Genomic DNA, 12,263 nt, shown 5'->3' with positions numbered 1-12,263 from the left:
TTGTCAAAATGTATAAACAAACTGGTTGAATTAATAGCTGGGAACCGCTAATAGGGAAACCCTATTGCTTAAAATGCAATTCTTTCCAGGCCAAATGTTTGCCCATCTTAACAGTAATTGCACAATGCATTTGCAGCTAAGGTCTCATTAAAACTTCATGCTCACCTGTGCTCAAGCTGCACTGAGGATGCGGATGGGTTAGGGCACCGGCCAGGTGATTGCCTCCCGGGCTTGCCCAATTGTGGATTCCAGTTACAGCCACAAAAGTCTGAGCCTTTGTGCCATGATTTATTATAGGGAGCTGTATCCCAGGGGAGTTTAAGCAATTCAGAAGCAGCAGGAAGAGACAGGGAGGCAGGTGAGCAAAGAATGGAGAGACCCTTAGAGGTATTGTGATACCTTGTTAATTATTAACTCTGGCAGCAGGCTGTCAGGTTAACCGGAAGGGGAGGGTGGACCTAATTAAGCATCCAAACAGCATTTCTGAGGAGCAGGTAAGTCCAGAAACAGGACGTTTCCATGGGGTTGGGCACCTTATCTTAGGGAAGCTGGATGCATTCAAAGTCTTTGCCCTCTAAGTTGCTGATACCTGCGCTGGCTGCTGGTTACACATGTGGCTTATGCGTCGAGCTGCCTCCCTTAGAAGAGACACTGGAGGTTCGATGGCCCATTTTTAAACCAAGGTGAGGTGAATCGTACATAGAAGAGAAGAAAGAAATATTCAGGCTACATTAGGGCCGTTGTTAAATGACCATTTGTTCAGAGTGAAGTCACTGAGAGAGAACTTTATGATATGATTGATTTTACAATGGCAAATATAAAATGACTCTCTTCTGCAGAATAATTTTGGGTAAATTATACATATAAGATAGAGGGTCTGAAGAGATCAAGGGAAAAAATAATCTAGAGATTGGGCAAATAGAGAAAGGCAGCTCCTCGGAGGAGGCCGAGAAGAAAGGGTCCCGGGAGGGGCAGGAGGGCCTGCCCCAGCAGGACTTCCCTCTGCCCTGCCAGGAGCCAGGGCCCCTTTGTACCTCTTCTTCCTTACGCTGGTCATCTACCTGTTTCGCCTCAGACCCACACGTGTAAGATAAGGGAGACTGTCTATGTCACAGGGTTGTCATGACAATGAAACGGAATAGCATCACTTAATTTCCCAGGACAACCCTTCCCTCCATGGCAGAAGCTTAATAGATTGCAGGCACCTTACCCATACCTGCCCTTCAGTAAGCCAGGGAGGAGCCAATAGGGGGATTTTTTGAGGACCAGTGGCATCAGGTATCTGGAGACCACTTCTTGAAGGGATGGGAAAGTCTTATATTATCTTACATGCTGGCCCATGCCCTGTGCTACCTTCCCACACTGCCCCCAAGGTGTGTTCTTAACAACCAGAGTGGGCCCTTCATGTGGACTCTCATGTGCAGGGCACCTCCTAGTGTTGTGCGATGTGCAGTCCGCAGAACAGACCGTATACTTGGGCTGCCCCTCATACATTACTTTAAGTGTTTGTAGATTTTGTTTCTTTTCTGTGAAAGTAAAATGAGCCCATTATAGGAAACCCAGGAAGTACAGAAAAGCCAAATGACAACACAATGCAATGGCTCAGGCACAATCCCTCTTACAACTTTAATATGCTGGGACACTTCCTTCTGGATATTTTTCTTAGCATATTTATCTCTTGCTCCTGATGAGTTATATATTCTGTTCTCTCTCTCTAGTCATAAGTTTAACAAAGATGGAGCTGACTCTTCAGTCATCAGTGTTAAGAATGAGAGTTTTGTGTGCCCTGTGTAGGATGATGAATTCAGGAGCCTCCTCCTGTTTCTCACGTTCCCTCATCTTTCTGACATAAACTGAATTGTCTGAGTTAGTCACTGATAGGTTTTCACATTCTATATCTTTTAAAAATATTTATTACTTTAATGTTGGATGTCACAAGATGAAATTAAACTCTTAGGACCCACATGAGAGAGTATGAATTAATGAAACCAAACAATACAAAAAGGGTTTGATGGTAAAGGGAGGACGACTGAGAACGTTCAAGGCCTGGGTGTCTCTGTTAGATGCAGGTATTCAAAACTATGCAATCTGAGATAAAACTTGAGACTTATATTTGCACCAAATCATTCCTTCTCGTTCAGCATCACCAATATTACCAATCAGATGTTGGCTTGTGGGGCTCAGCTATAAATACCCTTAAATTAATTGTTAGAGTGCTTTACAGTTTGCAATGTAAGTTTACTTAGTGCATCACATTGAATCTCCATAGTAACCTTTAAAAGTTAGGAATCATTGTGTTCATTTCCACACAGGAGGACCCTGAGACCCAGAATGGCTGAGTTACACACCTAGGGACACCCGGCTCGGAAGTAGCAGAAGCCTGATTTCATGTCTGAGCCTTCTCCAAACCGGATGCTCCCGGGGCAAGCACCAGCCTTGTCTGAAACAACAGGGATGTCCGGGGCTCCAGTGTGAAGTCCAGGTGCTGAGTGTTGTTCTGTATGTTGGAGGAGTCGTGCTCTTAATAGAAAAGGTCACACAGGCTTTATCTTATTCTTCCTCTTAAGAACAGTTTACATAATTGTTGTCCACAGAGTAAGTTTATATTTTCTCACCAAGGTCACTTTTGAACTACATTGAACACATCTCCACACAAGGTCACTCTTCTTGCAGAAAACAGCACATTTGTACAATGTTTTAATTTTTCCTATTTAAATTGTTAAATCAGAAAAGTAAGATGAATCATTTCCTAATTTACAGAGTTTGACCCTACAAGAGTACATTTACCTCAATGTTTGGTATAATGTCAAAGGTTTTAAAAAACAATTTAAACAATATCTAGTTCTGTCACCACAATTTTCTTTTACTCTGTAGAATATACATAAGTATGTCTATAGTATATATATAAATATAGTATATATATATATATATATAGTATATATATATACACTATATATATATATATATATATATATATATATATATATATATAGTGTATATATAGGATGGGGTAAAAGTAGGTTTACAAAGTTTATTCTTTATTATTATTTATTAATTATTGTATTGTTTTCCAAAGGAACAATCGTAAACCTATTTTTGCCCCACCTTGTATGTATGGTACATGCCTGTGTATGTAAATGTACTATACATATACACTACATGTTTGCTGTCACTAAAGTGGGTTGAATTAACCAGAGTAACCCTGATGTGATTTATCAAGGCCTTTAGAGCTCTCTGCTCATACAGTGATGATATTGTTATTCTCTTCCTTCTAAGCGCTTAAGAATCTTGATCTGTTTCTTCTAAAATATAAGGAATAAAAACTTCAAAAATGTGTATTTTCTTAAGTATCCTTTTATTAAAGAACTAGAAGCCCAATGCACGAAATTCGTGCCCTGGGGTCCCTCAGCCCAGCCTGTGCCCTCTCGCAGACCAGAACCCCTTGCTTCTTACCGCCCGCCTGCTCGCTATTCCTTAGCATTGCCGCAGAGGCGGGAGAGGCTCCCACCACCGCCGCTGCGCTCACCAGCCGTGAGCCTGGCTTCTGGCTGAGTGGCACTCCCCCTGTGGGAGCACACTGACCACCAGGAGGCAGCTCCTGCATTGAGCATCTGCTCCCTGGTGGTCAGTGTGCATCATAGCAACTGGTAGTTCTGGTTGTTCTGCCATAATGGTCATTTAGGCTTTTATTATATAGATTACAATAAAAGGAAAACAATTTCTCTATGGAAGTGATACAGGTAATGATATTCTGATTGAAAGCAAGGAGTTTAAAAATTGGACAGAGGTAATTTTGAGAAATCTGTTATCATCTTCTCTGTTTTATAACTAGTAATCTACCTTCATTAGGGTTATAGCTTTAAGTTCCATTTTTTTTTTTCTGTTGCATTAACTGATTTCCAGATCTGTTTCTCATTGATCCTATCATGGTGGCTGTAACCTGGGGAACAGAAGTGGAAATATGGTCTCCGTGCCTTTCCAGGATGCTTTTTGATCTTCTGATATTACAGGTGATAAAAGCCACCTGGAGTCATTGCTTTTTCAGTAGGAGGTAAAATTCAACGTATAATGGGAAGTGTTTACAGAAACTGAAGATATTGTTAGGTTAGGAAATGGTTGCTGCTTAGAATAGTTACATTTTAAAGGAATTGAACTATTATAAAATAATGTACAAATCAATTTGGAATACAAAATAGTAAGCTTTCAAACTAGTGTACGTGTTTTACCATTACCTACATAAACTATAACTGGAACTTTATGACAATAAAAATACATATATATTTTCTTTATATTATTTGCTATTAAGCATGAGTTATGTGAACCAGTAACTACCTTATATTCCTCTCCTCCTCCCTCCTTATCAGTAGGAGATATAAGAATATTTTCAGAGAGAACTGTTAAATCTGCTAAATTCCTCTCTTGATCTTTCCTTAGACATTATGGAATGTCCACCTTTATTATGCCTTTACTACATGTCATGCAAAGAGCTAATGCTTTTTTATAAGTTACTCCATATACAGTCCACCACTTCTCTGTAAAGTAAACACTATACTTGACATTTGCCGATGAAATGACTGAGCCTCAGACCAGTTTAATAATGGACTTCAAGTCATGCAACTCGTAAATGCCAGAGCTGGGATTTGAATCCAGGTTGGATCAACTGCAAAATTAACCTTTATTTCTTTATTTCTCTACATTGTATTGCTTCTAAATTCCCCCAAAGTTGAGTCAACTGTATGAAAGCCTTAGTTTCAGGAATTCAGCTGAGTACTGTCTTTACTTGCCATGCCCCCACTGGGAGTCCTGATGGGTATTCAGGGAGCCCAAGCCAGGGAGTCTGCACTTGCTATAAGAACCACATTTATGTTGCTACTGATTGTATTTACATTTCCTCATCTGGCCATTCCAGACTCTGCCCAGTTAGTGGCAAGTATATAAAACACCTATCCGAGAAGAATGTATAAAAGATTCCACCCATTTTGTGTCTTTTAATATAACTAAACTAGAGGCCTGGTGCATGAAGTTCATGCATGAGTAGGGTCCCTAGGCCCTGGCTGGCAATCAGGGCTGGTCTGTGGGGCAACCGGTGGGGGCACTGGCATCTGCCTTGGCTGGCCTGGCACCACCCACTCACTGGCCCCGCCCCCTGCCTCTGCTGCTGGCTGGGGCCTGCAGGCCAAGGGCAGCTCCTGCACTAAGTGTCTGCCCCCTGATGGTCAGTGCGTGTCATAGTGACTGGTCATTCTGCATTCAGTCGATTTGCATATTAGGGTTCTATTATAGAGGATCTTCTTTCCTAATTTGCAAAACAAGGAAAAGGAAAAGTAGGATAAGAATCCTCCATTCTGACATTTTTTTTCTTTGAATTCTGTGGGTTTTAAATATACATGTTCTATGAGTATCAAAGAACAGGAACCAGTGTGCCATGCCCTGCTAAATGGAAGCCTTTTTCTTTCTTAAGGGTCTGGGAGGGGTACATCCCATTGTAACAGGTTTGGGATAGAACCACAGCTGGCCTATTCGGGAAAGTTATAGATGCTGACAGTCTCAGTTTGCTCTCTGTAAAGGCACAATTGTAATCCCCTACAGAGTAGGAAAAGACTAGTAGTGTAATGGGCCCAGCACGGAGATTGCAGTTGAAAAAATGCCAGTTACCCTGGGAGCAGAGGCCCACCTGCCCAGGTGTGCTCTGACAGTGGATGGCTCCTATGTCCTTGATCTCAGACTGCCCTCATTTTCTGATGATTGGGATCAGGCTCCTTGGTATTTATCTCCTCGTTAATTGAATGACTAGTTCTGGATAATGGATAATTCTCAATCTTCTATTTTTAGAAAGTGTATAAATATCTAAATTAGATTTAGGCAAAGTGAGCTGCAGTGTTTGATATGCCAAGGACATAATTAGGTTGCTCCGTTTACCTACACAGTTGCACGCAAACTTTAACTCATTAGTCTGTGAAGGACTTTGATGAACCTTTGAACTAGATACAAATATGCCAGTCATGGCAAAGTTCTACTCTATTCTTTGAGAACTTTCAAAGCATTGAAAGTGACTAATGTATTTGGTTTTATAATATCATCTGCAAGCTCTGATCCTGCCACTCTGAAATCTTCAGAGGATTCTAACTGCCTCAGAGTCAAATAAAAGACATTAGGGTGAGCAAAGAAAAAGGTATCACAGAACACCATCATGCCAGGAACCAGAAGACCCATGCTCTGGTTCCGCCGGTTCTTCCCTTTACCTCACTGATCTTGGGCAAGATGTGTAGCCTTCTGTGCCTCAGTTTCCTCATCTGTGAAGTCAGGGTAACAGTAATTGTGTCAGAGAAAGGTTTGAATGCCATTGTGCCTGTGGAAATGCATCTGAGAATTCTAAGTATAGCTCCGGCTGTCAAGCGTGCCCTGGCATGCTTTTCCCATGTTCTCTCTCTCTACTCCTCATGCTAAACTCCATCCTCAGAGCCCACATTTTTCATTCTTCAGACTCTCCCTGCCCTGCTTTGCTGTTTCAGGTCCTTTATCAACTTTCTTTTTTTAATAGACTTTTTTAAAGTGATTTCTAGAGAGTGGAGGAGAGAGGGAGAGTGAGAAACATCAATGCGATGGGGAAACATTGATCAGCGGCTGCCTCCTGCACGCACTCCCCCCACACTCCCCACCCCAATTGGGACTTGAACCAGCAACGCTTCAGTGCACGGGATGATGGCCAACCAACTGAGCCACATCAGCCAGGGCTCGACCTTCTTTCCAGGACAAGAATGCCCCGTCCCCTGCAGGAATTCTCCCATCAAGACCTGGATGCCATGATGTGACTTCCATAACTCCATCACCCACATCCCCTGCCAGTAGGAGCCTCTGCCTGGTCTGGCTCCCACTGTATGGCCCATTCTATTAGTGAACTTACCTCATGCTGCCTTGTTTTCTATTATCACAGGTGACATGAATCTACTAACTGAGGCATCAGTGCCTTTCTGTCGATTTTCACCCTTTGCCTCTTCCTGCTGGTTCAGACAACTAAACCCTCCACGTGTGGCACCAGCACTGTTCTTTCTCACCTCCTCTGAGCTCTTGCTCTGCACACAGGCTCCTTACATCCAACCAACTTCAGATAAAAAATACTTTTTAAAATTGTTATGTTGCACCCTGACTGGTTTGGCTCAGTGGATAGAGCGTCGGCCTGCAGACCAAAGGCTCTGTGCTCGATTCCAGTCAAGGGCATATACCTTGGTTGCAGGCATATCCCAAGTGGGGGGTGTGCAGGAGGCAGCTGATCGATGTTTCTCTCTCATCGATGTTTCTAACTCTCTATCCCTCTCCCTTCCTCCCTGTAAAAAATCAATAAAATATATTTTTTAGAAATTGTTATGTTGTTGCTGATGTGTGGTTAGACGGACAATGGTTGAGTCTGTACTGAACAAACACAGACTTTCTTTTCCTGTCATTATTCCCTAAACGATGTAGTATAACAACTATTTACTTTGTGGTAGGTATTATAAGCAATCTAGAGATGAGTTAAAGTATACAGAAGGATGTGTGTAGGTTCTGTGCAAATAGTACACCATTTTATACCACAGATTGTGGTATCCATGGGGCTCCCAGAACCAATGCCCCAAAAGCCATCATCTCTAGGAGCTCCCTGACTAAAACCACACCCTCCCCACCACTCTATTGTAGTAGCTGCCACTAGTAATTATGTTGGGACAAGGGCCTTCCACTAGGACTGTCCCAGGCAAAAGGGCATTTATTGGTTCATACTTTTCAGAGCACATTCACTAGCTGACTTTGCCTTTCGTGTAAGATCCTTGAAGACAAGGGCTTTGCTTTGCTCACCTACAGCAGTGCCTGGCGCATGGTGAGCCTTTAATAAATATCTGTTGAATAATCATAAAACTAGCATTATACAGTATACCGAGAATTATTCCATGTCATTATTCTTTGACAATATAAATTTTAAAGATGTTTAATACATATTGCCAAATTGCTTCCCAGAAAGATTTTTATCATTCAGCAATTGTCTATAACTCTTTTTATATAAGATGAATCAAATATGAAAAATATTAATATTGTTACTAATTTGATAGGCAGTTCCAATGTTCATTTCTATAGTTAATGGGAAGGTTATTTTTAAAAAATAATTCTTTATTGTTGAAAGTATTACATATGTCCCCCTTTGCCCTCATTGAAAAAGGTTATTTTTTTTTACATTCATTGGCTACTTGTATTTCTTCTGTGATTATCTTTTTGTGATTTTTGACTAATTTTTCTCCTCACTATTTATTGCACACCTCTTATATGCTTTGCAAAATAGGAGTAGAGACAATAATTACAGGCTATGGTCTCTACATCCAGACTTCTATTGAGGCAGTGAAAGGAGCATGTTATGTATAGAATAATCAGTGTGAGAAAAGTTTGGCAAATGATTTTATTGGGTAATAGTTAAGAAAAAGTATTCAAAAGTTTTAAAAGAATAAGGCTGGAAAGTGTATGCAATAAGTCCTAAACTAACAAGGTGTGGTTATAGCTTTAAAAAATACATCCATTGTTTCTTAACTGATTCTGCTACATCTGCACAGTGGATGGGAAAGAGGTAGAGATTTTAGAAGAGGAACCCTTCCACTCCAACTGACTATAAAAAGGGAATAGTATAGAAAGGAGCTAGGGGAAACTTGGCTAATTCATACTGACAATGATGGAATAAGTTAATATCAACTATACTAAATGGTAGCTATGTTAATTGAATTGCAATTAAAGCGATGTCATGTGGTGTTATTTGGCAAAGTAACTCACAAATAACTGAGTCCTGCCCTGTCACAGATACCCGTTGGTTGAGCATCCAAGGGAAATGTAGTCACTAGAGAAAGACTCAGCCTAGCAGAGCTGGCCATCCTTTTTCACTTGGGCTCTGGCCTCCATCCCTAACACAGACTTCCAGCAAGTCAGTTGTTTTTGGAACTTTCTTGCTCCCTGAGCCGCATGGTTAGAACCTAAACCTAATCCGGAGTCTCTAATGTTACCAATCAGGTTGATGGAATAAAGTAGACCTTCCAAGATGGAAGGAAATATGTGTGAAGAGAGGTAGAGAGAAAGAGAGGAAAGAAGTTTGGCATCTGCTTCAATGCCAAGTTTCCTGCTTTAATCTTTATTGAAGCTGGGCTCTTGTGACCCTGACCTAGGCCTTCAGGCAAAGGAGGGTTCAAAGCGGGAGAAGAGAGAGCTAAGGATCGAGAGGAGGTTGGATTTCTCAAGGGGAAATGGCTCTGGCCCTCATTATCATTTTATTTTCCACTGAAGAAATAGACCGGAAAGGGGAAATCCACATTGAGGAGGTGCCACCTTTACCTCTTTGAAAGTTGTGCCAATACAGAGCCCTAGGGTTTGACTCATTCAGATCTCAACTCTTTCTCCTTGGAAGTAGAGTGTCTTGACCCTGACTCATCATTGAGGAGGAGTGAGTAGGGATATGGAGAAAGGAGCAGAGACACTCAATGAGATTCCTTTGAAAGTCAGTGCTCACCATTTTGATGAGAGGGGAGGATGGCATACAGAGATACAGACCAATGAATAGGAAAATTTGCTCTCCCATTAAATGAAGTGAGAATACTTACTGAAAAATTAGGTCTGAAGTTCAGAGAGATGCTCTTTGCTGAAAAAGGGTAGCACTTGAAGTAGAGCCACCTGGGGATTGATTAGCTTGAAGTTTTTAGAAACATCAAAGGAACTGAAAGTTAACTGGGAAAGCCTCAACTCTCCTTAGAGTTAAAAAAATTAGTGAAATAAGAACTATACATCAGAGAAAAGTAGCATTTTACATACAGGTTTTTATTCATTTGTTTTTCTTGATCTACACAGATACTTAACCTCAAACTAAACTGGAATTGTTAGAATCAGAAACTTGAAACTAGAATGGACATTTAATATTTATTCTAATGCTCTTATATCACATTACATTATGAGGGGGCTGAAACATGGCTATCACGAAGCTGGACTAATTCAGGTTCCGGGGTGCACATACAGTCTTCATCACTATTCCAGTGTGAGAGCAAGAGAGCAAGTTTGTTTAAAAATGATAAAGATTGACCCTGAATAAAACTAGGTGCCTACAAGTCTTAAAAGCAGGCTCTATATCTCTAAATAAATGAAAGATTGCATCACCAAAGTAGCCAAGATCACAAGTTAGTCATAGCTGGAAAGAATCTGCCAATATATGATCTATACTGTTCTCAGAGAGAAAAAAGCACATATAACACATATATGAGGTAATATCATAATACTTTCTATTTGCTGAGCCCATTAGAAGCATCTTCCATTTCCTTACAATTTATCCTCGTAAGAATTCAATGAACTAAGTGTTATCATCCCTATTTAACAGATGGGGAAGCTAAATGACAGAGTCAAAGTCACCCAGTTTGTTAATGGGATAGCTAGAATAAGCTAAATAAATAGTGTTGGCAGAAATGTTAATAAAATCTTAAAGGGGAAGCAACTGCCATTTCCTAGAGTAGAATTTTATTCAAAATATACCACTGTGGCCTCATGAGAAATGGAGCCAGTGTGATGTTTAGGTTGGGTTATGTAAAGGATGTGTGTGTTGCTATTCATTTAGGTATTCTGGATTTTGTTTTTCATCAAACTTGATTAGCAGAAGACTGCACAATTGAACTATATCTTGGTCATTCATGGAATTGTCTTGACAAGAGAGGAGAAATGGCAAAAAAAAGTGAACTTGCAAGGAAGGTGGTGAGTCCTTTATTGAAGGTATTTATAAGATGGTATTAGATAACCCAGTAGAGAAGTCCAATTAGCCTTTGAATATCTGGTAGTGAGGTTGCGATAGAATAATCTGAGAGGTAAAACAAGAATTGGAAATTTCTATATATTTTGTCAAATACTACAAAAATTCAACCAAAGATAAGTCTTGTCATTTACAAAGGTAAATGACAACCACATTAAAAAAATGGAATAGAAACTGTCTCTTCAATTTTGTCAAGTGGGAACTTATTGGTAATATTGAGATCAGTTTTGCACAAAGTAAAAACGAAGATATATAGTACTCAATATATAGTACTCAATAGCTGCTTACTGAATCAATGTGAGGATTTCCACCACAGACTGGCAAAAATAAGTTTGATTCTTTTATATGAATTCTGCGTAGAAAAATCCATTATCTCTTATATGATTAGCATATCCCTATAAAGTCAAGATAGCAGTTGAGTGTTTTATATTAAGCAAAATCAATTAAGCCTAAAAGTGGGTTAACTTTTAAAAAGGGTAAAGAAGTTCAGTTTCATGCTTTTCTCAGTTCAATTGTTTTACATAGATTTAATCAAAGAAATAAAGTTTCAAAGTAGGGAGAAAAGCATGACTTTTTGGAGGGTTACATGAGAAATTATGTATTCATCACTTAGTGTGATGCTGGGTGTGTAGAAGATGGTCAGTAAATGACAGCCATCAGTATCATTACAACATTTCCGAAATTAATTTATTCTCTATTCAAAGAGAAGTCGTAGAACCTAATGGTTTCTGCATGATGTGCCCAAGTGGAATTATTTGGGCATTAATCTCAAGAAATTAATTTTTTTTCTGTTGAAAATATATTCATAGTAACACTGGTGTGAATGGTAATAAAGTTGAATAATTGCCCTGATGGTGTTCTGTTTCCTTGATATCCTGCTATTCTGGAGACGTTGTCAAAATTATCCTGTTAGGCATTTCATCCCATTACAAATGTCACATTGCCCAACCTCAGCCATACATACATAACTATTCTTGCAAGGGTAAGGGGAGGACCAAGGAGGAGAGGGGGCTAGGAATCATTGCTGCTATTCTTATAAGTCAGCTAGCGTTACAGGGCTTTTGAGCAGCCTGTTTCGGTCTATTGCTTGTTACAGGCCTAGGGAAAAAAACTATGTAATTAGATTCCACAAATAATTGATATAAACATATAAAGGATGAATCACAGTCATACCTTGTATTTTTTTTCTCCCGCCTTTCAAGCCTCTCTCTTTTTACAGTAGCTGCATGTTGGTTCTAGGCTGAGTGCCAGTTGTATCAATTAAACAGTAACTAATTCAAGTACATTCGCAATCTGTGTTTGAAATGCCAGCCCATACAGTAGTTACCAATTAAGCATGAGGCAGATTAATGGATGCATTGTTCTCCTGGGCTAACTCCACCACAATGTCATTAAGCAGGGAGCCCTAGTGAACCAACGACTTTCATTTAAAGGGGAAGGGAAGCACATGCTTCCAGAAAAGAAGTTGGGC

The sequence above is a fragment of the Myotis nattereri genome, assembly GCF_964212035.1.
Source record: "Myotis nattereri genome assembly, chromosome: 6".
In the NCBI taxonomy this organism is placed as follows: domain Eukaryota; kingdom Metazoa; phylum Chordata; class Mammalia; order Chiroptera; family Vespertilionidae; genus Myotis; species Myotis nattereri.
The sequence above is the reverse complement of the archived record's forward strand: the minus strand, read 5'-3'. Positions refer to the sequence as shown.